The sequence below is a fragment of the Corvus hawaiiensis genome, chromosome 26 (genome assembly GCF_020740725.1).
Source record: "Corvus hawaiiensis isolate bCorHaw1 chromosome 26, bCorHaw1.pri.cur, whole genome shotgun sequence".
NCBI lineage: Eukaryota > Metazoa > Chordata > Aves > Passeriformes > Corvidae > Corvus > Corvus hawaiiensis.
Window position 1 is genome coordinate 12,099,879 of NC_063238.1, and position 15,465 is coordinate 12,115,343.

The window sequence follows — 15,465 nt, forward strand, 5'->3', positions numbered from 1 at the left end:
CAGAGGGCATGAAAGGAAATACTCAACCAACAAATTTCCATAAATGATTGCATGCGTTCACATGCTCTGGTATCGCATCTAAGATGCCAAACCTTTAAAATTGCTTTGCCTGAGAAGTTACAATTACAGACATAACCCAAAGACAACCTTACATTTACTTTTCATTGCTCTTAATGGCCTTCTAGGAACTTGATTAGTGGGGGACAGAAGCACTGATTCAGGGTAGATATTTCTCTTGTATGTCTCATTTGTCCACAAGGCAACAGAAAGACACAAGAGAGGGGTTTTATTGGCAGTCAGGCGTGCATGACTTTTTTCTGTTGAACACTGGGATCACAGGTGAAATGGAAAGAATCGGAGCTATTCAGAAGTGAACCACAGCAGAAACTGCCTGAGAAGTTGGTAAATAACTCTTGTACTAACACCTTCTGCCTTCTCCTCAACTGCTGCAAGGTCGATGTCATAAACATCCAGCAAGCCTTTCATTGACACTCATTACTGGCTAGGGTTTCTCATGACCTCAACCGAAATTCAGCTCACAGAGGGAGAGTGGCCAGGCTTCAGCTCTCACTTCAGTCTATAATGAACCAACTCCTTTAGTTTCTGGCTTCAAAAACTATCAGTAAATTTTGATAATAGCAACCTGCTGTCAAACAAAAAGTTAGACAGGTTGCTCTTTCTTTTGTCCTGATCATTGCGATTCTTTGATTCCTACTTTTCATCCTCATGTGTATTCATATGCACACATCCCTACACATGCACGTAGGCATGCACCCAACTCCACTAATGCTTGAAATTTGTTAGATTCTTTTCCCTTTATAGTTAGACATTAAAAATTGCATCCGGTGAACTTCTCACAGAAGATATTCAGCCTTCCAGAAGGCAGGACTATACATATATGAAATAGTGGCAAGCCCAACTTTATTTAGCTGATAGGTGGCTAAAAACTAAAATTGTATATGTTGATTTCTGGTGCTTTTTCTACTCCCTTTCTTTTTATTCGCTTTAAGTCATTAAAATTAAGTAAATTATTTTAACTCTGTATAGTCATTTTAACTGTCCTAATGACAGCTCCGTAATTCTTGGTTGGATGTATTGCAGGAAAGTGATTTTTCTTCATAGTCACATTATTTTGTAAGAATACCTTTTGGTTTCTGAATCTATATATATTTGTATGCGTAAGATACATAATCACAAAATATATCTATACATGTGTATGTTTATATATATATAAACATAAAATTTAAACTGACATATATATGAATATGTATATTTCTCTGTGTGAATCTGTGTTTTCATTTCTAAAATTTCAGTGTTGATACTGTTTTCAATTGATAGTGTCCACTAGTCAAAGGAATGAGCTATTTTTCCAATGGATTAACAAGCTTAAAAGAGTCCTCTGGCTGTAAGTGGCAGATCCATTTCAAGCTTTAGAGTATTCACTGTATCTATAACATGAGTAGTAGTGAGAGACAGACTGAGATGAGAAAGTGAGGTAATTCACGTGCCATTTTGCAACATCATACGGCATTTTCCTTTTTTGGCTTGTTTGTAAGGACAGGCAGGCATTCCCTGTCAATCTCATGCAAATAACTCCAATGCATACATACATGAGCAATAATCTTTCTATTTTTGTCACTTGAGTAATGTCTTCGATGTAACTGAGAACTGAAGTGAAGATGACACATTGCTAGAAACAAATCCCTATAGCCAAGGGCACCGGGGGAAGTTCCGTGTCTGGTGTCCTCATTAGCAAAAATTTTAAGCAACACCACTCATTTAACATGCAATGTTAAATGGCTAAGAAAACACTCCCCATGCTAAAATCAGACAATCTATAGGGGAAATTAATAAACCACGGCAGAGCTGTAACATTTTCCTGAAATAACATTGGAAACATGTTTAGAAACTGCTGTGCTTCATGCACATAAATCTTCCCTTTACAGTTACCAGGTTGAGATCTCTGCCCACAGATTCCAGACAAGAAAGGTTTTGTAAATACTCTTTGCTCATTATTGCAAGCATTTGTGGGACTGCCATCACAAACATATCTAGCTCAAAATACTGGTGCTGATCTTCCAAATGTTTGTTGAAAAGCAACACCAGTTTTTTTTCTGCTTGTTTTTATATGCTTTTCCAATAGCAGACTTAATCTTTTGGCAGGTCCATGGTTCAGACCTCCCTCCTAAAACCAAAGAACAGACAGCATTTCATGTAGTATAGGGCTTGACATAGACACAAACTTGATTTCAAGTGCTTAAGTATTTTCAGATAAGTACAAAAAGGCATTTCGTTGATCACTTAGGTGCCTGAGGTACCAGCCAGGCCTGAATACAAGAAAATCTGGTGGCAAAACCATTAACACACATGTTCGAGAGAGGACCCTTGAACATCAGTGGCAGGGTGGCCCAGGTAGAAGTTCTCCTAGAATATGGGGAGACTGGAAAGGGAGAAGGGAGGGACAGCAGCACCACAGAAAGGGTAGGGGGAATTTTTTCTTGCAAATTGTAGCCCTGCAGCCTCTGTTCCCCTACAGAGCCTATCTGGAAATTCACAGCTTAACAGTAAGAAAACCATTCCCAGGCTGGGGCTGTAGCTCAGCCAGTACAGCAGGGCCAGATGGCAGAAGCCCTGAACCTCTTTGGTGAACGCCGACTGCGTTCCTGAGGAAGGATGTAAGCACGTAGTTAAGTACTTTCCAGAAATTTGTCTATAATCAGATTTCAGATACTGAATAATTTATTCCTCATCTTTGCATGTAAACATTCTTAAAAGCTTTTTGAATAGTTATTTGAGATATATTTAAGAAATGGGACAGACTGACAAATCTGAAAGGTAGCTGAAGAACAGATAGATACAGATCTTAAAGAAGTAAGCTGCTCTGACTGTGGCTTGAACAAGCACAAACTGTGCTCCATGGTCTTATAAGAGAAGCAGAAAGTGTCCATTGTGAGGATGCATTTCCTTGGGGAATGGGCACTGGCTTTTCTTCCAGGCTTTGGCCTTTTTCTAATTACTGCTAATTGTGCTAGTGATCTGATTTTGTGCCTTCTCTGCCAACAGCTGGACTTCATTCTTTTTTCTGGTCTGAAGTTTCATAGATGAAATCAGATGCTAAGCTGGCTATTTGCAGCACATTCCCCAGTAACACAGATAATTTGAAATCTACCAGAGAACATAGGATGGACTGGATTCTGCAGCTCCTGTGAAAGTGTAGAGTGTGCTACTTGGTAGAGGCTTAAAAAATGAACTATGTGAGCCCAGAATTGTGTGTCTCATCTGTAAAGGTATGGCAGACACTCTGGCACTCATTGTTTTTTCCTTCACCTAGGCCTTTGACATTTCTACTCCCAGCATAAGTCTAAAGTGATGCAACATAAGGCATCAGCCAAGAACAGCTTCAGAAAAACAGCCATTTTTGGAAGCTATTCCAAAGTTGCTTTGCAAACCCAAACACTTCAAAGGCAGTGTAAACTGTGGTTGTCCTGTATATCACTGGGAAATAAAAAACATACACCGGTACCTCCTTAAATAGAAGTATTTTTATGAAACTCCAGTATTTTAGTTCCTATCCGCATCATTTTGGTTTCTACTTAGTCTCCAGGCTGTTTTTGCAATCCTTTTAAAAAATTTTAAAGAAAACCTTTTCTCTGGAAAAATTGTTTGCTTTTCCTCTTCTCGCAGGAAACAATCTATTTGGATACTATGATCATACCTCAAGCTTTTACTGCAGCTTTAGATTCTGACCTCTGGTGAATATCTCTGTGGCAGAGCTCTCAGAGTGCCTCTCCCAACCAAAAGAAATGCCTTGTATTTTTGAGATGATGAATTTCCAGCGGGATGAATTTTTGAGGAAAGGCCAAAGCAAAGAAACAAGTCTCTGAACTTACAGTAAGAAAATAAATCCTGATCTCTCCAAGAAACAGTTTTCTGTTTTGGCCAACAAAGCAGAAGAAGCCTTGCTAGTCACTCAGGAAACTTAGACTTTGACCCAGTTCTTCTGTGATGCTGCAGTTCACTTTTCCAGCTGCGTTTCATTGGACAAATGTGGGACAATTTCTTCCCTGTTTGTGGGAAATTTTGTCCCTTATGGGCTTTCAGCAGCTTCTGATGCCACAGAATATGAATGTCCTTTGCCTTCAAGGGAGTGCATAAAAAGAAAAAACCGTGTTCTTCTTCCATTAATTTATACTAGGTCATGACAATCTTTTCTTTTGATGTGTCAAAATCCATGGTGACCACCTCTATATCTGCTAGGAGCTGCTTTGGCATATGTTCACTTGTTGTTGCCACTTCCCTCTCCAACATACCATCCATTTGGTTACCAGGTAACACGCATTGCTAGGCATTTGCATTAAGCACCGATGCTTGTCATGTTTTTTACACTGGGTTTTTAAAAATAACCAAGGTTAAAATAGGATTGTGTTATGGCTGGGAATCTTCAGATTCATTCTAGTGACTTGTCAGGATATCAGCAGTATAAAATCCATCTGTTGACAACGATATTACTGTTTAATAAACACAGGGCTAAATCCCTGTGGATGCAACCGATTTTGGTGTTGATAGCTAGAAACAATTTGATCTATTGCCATATGACAACATAAGGCATTATTCTGCTCTTCAGTTGAGAAGAATAATAGGCCAAATTCAAGTCTGGTTTCAGCAAGTGAAAACCTGAAGTTATTGGAATGCATTTTTTATATTTTACAGATGCATTATGTCCATTAGCAAAAAATATTATTTGCTTCCCACAGAGTAAGTAGCACACATCAAATTCTTTACTAAAACGTGATCCATGATGATGTGAATGCTAAATTCAACTGGAAATTTTCATCAGTGATTTTAGGGAAAATGGGGTTTTTTTCAGAATTTCATTTTTCTGTGTGGAAAATTATAACTTTCATAAAAAACCAGAAAATAAACAAAGCAATGAAAACCCATACTTATGAGATCTCATATGCCTGTTTTGTTGGCAAGGGGGGCAGCCCTTCCCCCATTATAATGCACTGTGAAAGCTAATTCACTTGAGTAGTTCAGCTAGATAGAAGGTTGGAGATATTTTATAGGAAGTGGCGTCTATCAAGACGGGCTTTTTTCTAGGACTGGAAGTATAGGTATGACTAGCATATTTGAACCGAGACCTCTACATGGCTTTGTGTTTACATTTTCAAAATTAAACATTTTGAGTCTTCATCAAAAGACTTTGAAATGAGGAAAAAAACCAAAGAAACTTACGATGCCTTCTAATGTATATATAATTTTTGGTACAAAGGTCTTGCTAATTTTAAATGAAAATAATAACAAATGGGTGTTTTGGCTGAGCTTTAGGAGGGCTACAGCTGAGCTAATTCCCAGTAATGCCCAAGGATGTTGCTAAAGTCTGCTCACTAATGAGGAGACTGGGAATTAATATTTTTATATGAATTATCAGTCAGTGCAGAATCACACTTCCTAAAACACCTAGTGTTTTAGCCTGAAATTTTGAGACTTGGCATTAAATAAAACACACTCAGAAAGCACAATGCTTCATAAAACACTTCTGCATCTTGCATATGTCTCATAGTTTATCTTCAGTTTGCTATTCAAATGTTAGTTCTCAGTCTCTTTTCATTTTTTTCCTAGGATTTTATTGTATATCATAAAGAATCAGACATCTTCCAGATATGTTAATCACTAGCACTTCTGTCATTTCTTCTTCCAGTGCCAACTGGAGCCATTTTATATAACTAATATATAATTTTTCCTTCCAAAAGTAATATTTGCATCTCCCAGACGCTATTTTGGAGTGTCAATTTACTCACTCAGTGTTAATGGATATATTTGCAATGACTTCACCACAAACCAGATAAAGCCCAGAAAAATATGAACTGCAAAGTGTGGTTGATGATGTTTTTCTACTGCCATGGCATCTCATGGTGATGAAAGTACTCGGGTGTACAGTTCATTTTCATATTTGGTCTTCAAAGTGCTTCAGTACATTAAAGCATGTGTGTGTTAAAATAAGAAACCTATTTGTGGAAGTGACAATCATGAAAAGAAGAAGCAGGTGTAAATAAATTACTCTTTAAACTCATGGCTTTCTTGAGTAACAATTAAGATGGAGCTATTTGTTGCTAACCTCACTGTGTGTGTGTATGTGTGTGGACATGGGGAGGACATGGGGAGACACTACAGAAAATAATCAAAATGAAGACAGGGATAGTCTCAAGATGAATTCCTCCAAAGCTGGGAATGCCCTTCCATGGCTTGTATATAACCTGCAGGGTCCAGGGCAATGATTCTGGATGGGCAGTGTGATGACATTTCCATTCCGTGGTTTCCTTGATGACATCTCTTCAGATGCACATGGAAAACAGAGAGGTTATTCCAGTTCACGAGCCACTCAAGGGAACGTCAGGATTTGCTGGGTGTTAGTGGGGTGCTTCCCTATAGATTGCTTTTGTTATTGGTTCATTTAGATTGCAGTATCTTGCATGGCACTTCTTGTACTTCGCTATTACCAAGCACCAGAGATGATGTGTCAAAGACAGGTGCTAGGAAACACTGTTTGTATCCATACAAATTTCTCTGCAAACATTTGCATTTTCAGTTTGCAAGAGGAAATCAAGTCTTTTGAAGACCTCTAAGATCTTTCTCAGCAAACTGCTCTTCAGATGATGTTAATAAATAGCAGTATTTATTCATAGTGAGTTATTCAAATGAGATAAAGAGTGCCAAGACTGAAAACATAAATATGACATTACTTGATGTGAAGTATTCCTAGAAATTAAAGGCATTCTCAAAGTGCTACTTATGATACTGTCAGACAAGTCTGGTGCTCAGCATTTCTATGAATGTATAAGAGTTCAATTTTCTAAACAGTTTCAGATACAGATCTAAAACAATGGAATTCTCTATGTAGCTTATTTCTCCCAATAAATGTAAGCCTTATTTTCTCTATCATGTTTTTCAATGAATAGAAGATTTGGACTCTCCATGAAGTGTTTGCATGAAAAAATAAAACTTCCTACTTAGAACAACTTTGAATTCAATAACTGTAAGGAGGTAATATAGTGTCTTTCCTGCACAAAGAAGCTGTTATTTCCTTCCCTTTGTAATATGTTTTTCCCCAAATGGTTATAAGTTCTCTAAAGAAACAGAGTATTTAATGGCTGTACTATTCCCCAAGGGAAGTAAATTGCTTCTGAAGGTTACAAGGAAGGCCTCAAACCAGTATTAATTTATATCCAACTAGTGAAACCAGAAATATAAACGACATTGTGACTAAACCTGGTATTACCATGTGACAATTCTATTATCTGTGCTTTCAAACAGAAGTATGTAGTAGGAACACATTAAACAAAAGAAGGATCAAGTATGATTACCACAGAAATAATAGAAAAATTACATTTATTCCATTTATATGTAAAACACTGAGGTGGGGAGAAATCCCTTCTGTCTGGTTTAGAAGATTGTGAGAACATTAAGAGAGGTATGTTATGGATGGGGTATCTGTTGTAGGTTGCCAGCTTGCCAAAACACTCCCAAGACAAAAGTGCAGCCTGTATATGGATGGTGATGGCCAGATGGGGAGAAAGGCAGGGTGTCTATGCAAGGCCCTCAAATCCCAAGCTGTATTCAAATCTGACTTTTCTTGACAAGAAAAAAAACTACAGAGGAGGAAATGTGGTGATAGTATAACCCATCGGCACTCTGACAAATACCTCAAGGGGTGCAACAGGGCAGTTGACACTTTGGTGGCATCCACATGAAAAGAATTGGACCCTGTATTTTTGGCATTTTATTGATCCTGTCATGAACATTTATTATAAGAAGAAACTTTCTATAAAGGACTATTCAAATAAGGCTTTCAAGATGAAGACCATGATCATTATCTGAGTTTATGAGTGTATTTTTATAAGCGTAGGTTCAGAAAAACTCTTGCAGTTCGAGAGGCAATGAATAGTAATGCATTTATTTGTTTTTCTGGATATATTTAATTGATGAAACACTCTGATGGCTCTCACATATTGAGACATCAGTGGTTAGGTTTATGCAAAGCTTGGAAAAAAATAAAAGAGCTTACAGAACAGAATTTCTCTGGATATTTTAAAGCAAACATTTATTCAATTTCAGATCTGGTGTACTTTCTTCAATAAAAAATGTGGACATGGATCACCAAGAAAATTGTCTTTTTGCTTCTGTGTCTTCCCAGAAGACTCTGATCACTGCATGATAGCATGAACCATTAATGTCACTGTGGCATGAGTTAAGGACAATGTTTATCTTGAGCTCAGTTGCTATTACCAGCAAGTTTTACAATTTCAACAGTGATCCCTAGTACAGTGTCACAAGGGTATATTTGATGTCTTGACTTAATGGGTAGCTTCAATCGATGTTATGCCATGTTTCACTAAACAACAAGTCATTCACTTGATGTACTGAATTTTATTACAGGGATAACAGTCCAATAACTTCTTACAGTTTGAAAACACAGCTTCTCCGGGCATCACCCCCTTCCTTTGGAAAGGAGAAAATATTCACAGCAACTAGGAAAACTTATAACCTATGAAGTATTTGAAGCTTATCTTGGTTTCAAAGGAAAAAGGGAAAATGTCCATATCTTTTTTTGTAGCCTCTTTCCTAGGAATTACACAAAATACCATGCTGTAGTTCTTTTGTCGATGCTGTTGGGGTTTTTTGCTGGGGTTTGGGTTGTTTCTTTTTTTTTTTTTTTTTTGGTTGGTTGGTTTTTGTTTGGTTTGTTTGTTTTTTGTTTTTTGTTGTTGTTGTTGTTGTTTTTGGCTTTTTGACCCACAGAAGCTGATTTGGAGGTATGCACCAGTAATTCCAACCATGTTGTGACAAGAGTAACACAATAAACACATTTGCATTTTGATTTACTTATGTCTTAGGTTGAGACAGAATTTTGAATCCCATGAAGTGAACCCAAAAGGGATTTCTCCCACAATTAGGAGAAAATGAGCCATGAGCATAGATGTACACCACACCAGCCTCTGCCTTCAGTCTGATTTCAGGACTTCAAAAGGAGAGAGAGAAAAAACATGTGTAACTGTTCCCATGAAACTGCAATAAAATGGTCAACATCTCAAAGCTCAGTCTAAGCTTTTGGACTGCAACAATGGCCAAGGCATTAAGACAAGAGATTAATGTAACCAAGAAGGGCACATATGCAGCAGGTTCTGCCTTAGGTAAAGCAGCAATTAATTCTCCCATGCCAAATCAAGCAAAAAAGCTTGGTGCTTGGTGCTCCCCATCAATACATAAATGTCTGATTCCTGTTAATGTATGCGAATGGAAGGAGAAGATGCTTCTTACTGAGAATCAGTGGGAAAAATTTGAATTTTGGTGATCTTAGAGGATTATTTTACCGAAGTCTTTTTTTATTTCAAAGAGAGGCTAATTTCCTCATAATTTTCAAGTGGGTATGAAGGATGATGGTGGAAATTATTCATTATCAACCTTGAGCTCTCAGATTGTCTGACTAATGAAGTTGACATCTTTATCAGTACCTACCATTGCACAGAATGCACCTATATTTGCATGTAAATTGTATATGTAAGCGCACAGTATTAATAGTGGAATTAATCAAATTATTCTGCTTTCAGACCAGAAAGATTCACTCTGCAAATTAAACTCTCCGTAACTGAGCCTTTTTTCCCAATATTGTATATCCATTCTTCAGCTAAATGAGTTCAGTTGTAGGGACCAAGATGTAGGTCTTAAATAAAGTCCCAAGGTCCTAAGCGGTGCTAACATATCTCTTTCCCGATCACAAAAGGAATTTCAAAGTATCTATAGCAGTTTAGGGGACATTTGCACTCAGAAGAATCAGAGGCCTGATTCAGTTCCTTCCTGTGATACCTAATTATTTTAGTATTGTAAACCATATCACATGTAATAAATTTATACTAATATATTTCAACTGCTTCATATATCATAAAAAATCCAGAAAATGTGTTTCATGTGGGCAGTTTCTCTATCCTGATATTGAGAAAAGTTTAATGTTAGTGTGTGTAGATGCCCAGTGAAATGTATTGAGCTCATTTCGTGGTTATGCTCAAGGAGCAAGGGACTACCCAGCTCTAATAAAATCTTGTGTGAGCCTGCCAGTGTGAATTTTAGGAGCTGAAACTTCCACGCTTCCAGATTCTACTAAGTCAGATTTGCTAAGGCGTATGAACATTTATGTGGCTTATCAAAAGCTTCCAGACAGCTGTGACTCACATGTTCTCTGTCCTTCAGTGGTGTGTCTAATGCATGCCACAGTGCCCTAAGAGCCAGCACGACAGCCTTCTCTCCCTGGAAGCTGCCCACAGATGGTAGCACAGCATGATGAAACTCAGACAGAGCACAGACAATGGCTCAGGCCCCAACTAACAAATTTTTGTACTGATTTAATGTCACGTTAAACCAATGTACTGGTACAGTTAATTAGACTGATAACATAATAAGGAAGCTCAAAAGAGGTAATCTAGGAGCAATCTGAAATCTGTAATCTGCAGTTTGTGCAGAATTGCTTATCTAATTATAGAAAAGCATAACACTTTTCTGTAGGTTGAAGCCCAGTACTGAGTCTAGGCCAACTCAAGAAAATTGAGCGCACTAAAACAATATTTACTACTGCAGTATAAGGACTCTTTTTCTGTAGGGAGAGAGATGTATATGTACAACCAGTAATCTTTAAAGATCTTGAGAACATATATACATCCTTAATAACTGGATACTGCTAATAAACACCTGCCAATATAGCATATTCAAAAAATCTTCTTGATTTAATACATCATTATTTTGGGCACTCTCAAAAGCTTAGAGAAACATTAATCATCATGATGAACTTTAAGTCCATTTAATAAGATATTTATTTTCCCCCATTTATATGCTTTGTCCTGCTCATACAGTTCTCACTTATAGGCACCTGTATTTCTAAAAACAAAACAGTTTAGCCAAGAAACCATTCATGAAAATGACGTTTTCATCATGTTTAAAAGATTAAATTTATGAAACTTGTGTTAAAAGGAAGGCAGGAAAAAATGTTTCTTATTTAGTAGCTCAGTCAAGGTGTGATAAATGGTTTGATAACTCCAGTCTAACCAGCACTGGTGGCAACCTCAGTTACAGTAGCCATGGTGCACAAGCAGCAGCATTATGCTGAGGAAATTCTTGCTCCCTGAAAATCAATTTAAATACCATCGCTTAAACTATGATTTGGTAAGATTTTGCCTTTGAGTCTCATACTCATCCTGAAATAGTGACATAGTATGTCACATTATAGATCTTAGCAGTGTGGTACATAGAATACCAGTGCTAGGCCCTGTACTGAAAGCTGTCCAGCTGTGCTAATGCACCTCAGCATTGTGGCTCCAGTGATCCCAGTGCTTTCTCTGCCTTATGTAGATACACTTCTACTGGAAAAGGGATGGTCTGTGCAGTAAGACTAAGAAAACCAGTGCAGCCCCATCACTAGTGAATGCAGGTGCTGTGAAGGTTAGAGGAATGGGAAAGTTTCCTATCTTGGACACTGTCCTTGCAACAGCCAAATCCCAAATGTCTCATAGCTCTCCATGCCAAATCCCTGCACACCAGACAAATTGGATATGTAACTGCTCTACTAGAGGCAACTGGAGGCATTTCTGAAAGAAAAGCACGAGTGGCATTCAGCACATTTTTTCCTCAGAGATAACATAGCAAACAGCAATTCTTTGAAGCAGTGAAGCCTAATTTCCTAAAGATCTGTATCTGAGTGTTAGTATGAAAACTAAATTTTAATGTTCATGAGAAGTCTTTCTGGATATTTATAAGGGCTTCTCTAGGGTGAATTCTCTGGTACCTAATAGCTCACACTGCAGCTTTTCCATAGTTACAGATTTTTTTCCCACTACCTGATGAAAACCACAAGATTTTCTTTTAAAATTTGAACCAGCTCCTGCCTTAGGGCCTTTCACTCACTAAAGGATCATTCTGCTAAAAGGAGCTAAATAAAATAATGCAGACCTGCAGTACTCAGAGTGAACCTGCTTAAAATATTCAGGTGGTGAAAACCCTTAGACATTTTCAATAGTAATAACTGAAAAAGATAAATTAATTTCTGGGAAGCATTCCCCTTATAAAGAGGTTCAAATGCTGCTCCCAGTCATATTAAATAAACAGGAAATTAGAGGAGAAAAGGACTGTATATTTATTGAGGCATACAACCAGAAGTCCAGTATTGTAAATTTAGACTTCTTTTAATACACTTATTTTCAACAAGTGTGTACTTTAAAATTACCTTTGGCTTAAAGAATTAGAAACAGATCTTATTTCTCTGTTTGTCAGTCTGCTTGAGCTTGTTCTTTGTTTCACAGAAAGTCAGTCTTTCACATGAGAGAAGAAAGACATGAAAGTACTTTCTTAGAACTGTCAGAAATATTCAATTCATCTTCAGTTTATAGAATGGATAGTTATGTCTTAAATGATGGCAGTTTGTATAGTGATCCAATTCTCTAAGTAAGAGCTTCATCAAGTGATAGAAATGTCTCTTCGAAAATTTACACTGGGGCTTACTCTGAACACTGTAACTTAATTGCACAAGCTCCTGACCTAACCGTTTCTTGCTTGAAGGTTCACAGGCATCCATCAGTCTGAAGATCATGTATATCTGGTTGGCAGTATACATAGAAAACCCCATGTACTGTAAGAATCTCATGCTTGCCCACAAAACTAAAGATAAAAGTCCAAGAGTTTGTTCTAATAGATTACCACACTTTAGGTAACACAGCTGATGGTAACATGTGACTTTTAGAATAAAAGAGAGAGCTCCAACAGCCAGGAAAGAAGGATGTTGGGAAATGAGAGAAAAAGAGCTATATTGTCCACATGGCTTGCCTCTGTCCCTCTACATCACATTCTCTGGGTGGATAAAGCCATCCTCCTTCTCCAAGGTCACCTTTTGCCTCAAACAGACACACAGGCATTTAGTCTTTTCTGTTGTGAAGGACTGAACTATTAGCATAGTTTTCTTTTTCAGGTCTTCAGTCCAGACCAAATGCAGATATACAATGAACTTTATCACAGTGTTTCTCTGCCTCATAATAGGCCCTGGCAGCAATAGTGTGGCATGTGGTACTCTAATGAGCCTGATCCTCACTCTTGTAACCAGTGCACACAACAGCAGAGAAGGCGCTATGGCGCAGGGGTCATGTTGCCATTCTCAGTCTCTGGTGGGCTTGAGAATGACCTAGTGAGGGAGTAAAATTATATCATGAGACCCACAATGCCTTGCCATGATTCCAGAACACTATGCAAATAGCACATATGAATAATGAACATTTAAAGCCAGAGCTTTGCACCAGGCAAACAATTCATAAACCAGGATATTTGTCTATGCCATTTGCAAGTAAATTAAATTAATAAGCAAATTAATAACACAAGTTTGTGCATAAGCAAAGCTTGAGGTACAATTTCCTGTTAGTTGCATCTTCAGCAATCACCTCCACCCATGCAAAATGAATGTAATGTTTTTCAAATCAGATTTGGTAGGATTTCTGACCTGCTTCAAAGTCACCGTAGCGATACAAACAAGTATTCAGATACACTGGGAAAGAGGGTCCAGTGAACACTTCTGCCCGCTCAGCTTGGCATATGACAGCTCAGCCTGGCTTCCTGGGGGAAAGAAATCTATGTCTTTGTCTTTCAGCTCCATTTTTTCCCCACAATCTCTTTCCCATCACTTCAAAATCCATTAGCCCCTTTCAAAACATCAACTTTTGCAAAAAATAGTGACAGGAGAGGAAAGGAACCCATGTTAGTCTCTGCTGAGGCTGCAATACACTTTTTCTGTTATTTGATTAATTTAGTAGAAACACTGACCTTTAAGTGTATAGAATTCAGAATCACCTACAGCATATGTCACTAGCAGCTAGGGAATAGGACACAATGGATGGAGGATACTGAGAAGATAAAGAGTATTTCAGGAGTGTGAAATAACGGAGCTTGTGGGCATAAGTTTCAAGTAAGGAATAAAGGTCACTATAACATTAAAACACTTCAAAACCAATCTGTTTAATCAACAGTAAGAATACAAAGTTTCATGACTCTGCTTCCAGTCCTCATCAGCTTCCACATTTGAATCACCATGTTAGTTCCTATTCCTCAAAAATAGTGTGTTTCATTTTTGTATCTATGCAGTATTTTTTGCATTCTTCCATTGATTCGCAAAGGAAATAATCTGGAAACTAAAAATAAGATTTTTAGATTTTTGTTTGGGGTTTTTTGTTGGTTTTGCAGGGTTTTGTGGATTTTGGGTCTTTAATGGAAACAATGAGAAACGTGTTCTAGCCAAGTCAGGCAAATGTGAACATGTAAATTTACACCTCCAAGGTGGGTTTTTAAAATGTAATGCCATTGCATTTATCCTACACTACAGGAGATTAAAAAAACAGCTACAATAGGTATAAAAAATGCTTAATGAAATATTTCAGAAGAGATTATGGTGTGTAACCTGCCAATTGAGATTTTATATACTTAGGGGAAATCATGTAGTTTTAAAAAAGTTATATTTCATTGACTCAAATAACACCCCATGGTATTAATCAGACCCCACAGAGCCAGTATGCAGAATCAGAAGCAGAGCATACCTGTAATAAGGAATTGTGCATGACACAAGAAATTACTTTGAAAAGTTGACCACTTACTGGTTGATATTTCTGAAGCTCGTTATGAACATAGAGCTCTTGAAATGTTCTAGCAAAGCCAGTGTGTTAGTATCAAGATGCTTATTTAAATTTCCTTTGATCTGGTAAACTTCTATCATCCCAGAACTGAGCTTCAAACCAACTCCATTCCCTGGCAGATGCCATCAGGAATGGAGGAACCTTGTTTCTCTTCAAGGATCACTTCATCAAAGATCATCAAACCTGCTCGGGAGCCTGGCTTGCCATGCCACAAGCAATCTGATTTGTATCTCTCTGGAGTCCCCCACGCTAGCATTGATCACCCATACTGGTCTATGTTCAGATTTCCCTGAGGCAAGACCCTGGGAGCCTGGGAACCATCCACCTAGACAGGGCTTTCCTCCAGTTTAGCAACAGTGAAGTGAAAGCCAGTGAAAGCACCCACTTCCCAAGTTTTTGAGCTCATACACCTTAAGTTTGAAGCCTGACAGAACTTCTGTGGGCTCACTGTGCAAGTGTGTCCCAGGCAGGCATCACCCTCCACCACCGAATTAGTCTGCAGCTTGTCCAGGAAGCTGGCATTTTTTTTAGCTGGGATGCTAAATGAATGGCAATTCGTGGTTGGAAAAAGCAAGAGCCGTCCTGAGCAGGAAACTCTGTTTTTCAGATGGCTATAAGAAAAACTACAGTTCTTTGCCAAAAAGAGTTTAAAAATTGAAACCATTACCTGGCAACAATTTCATTATTGTTTGTCTTCAAGGAGGTTCCACTTGGGCTCAGTGTTTCATTTACACATTGCAGCAGTACTCTCTTC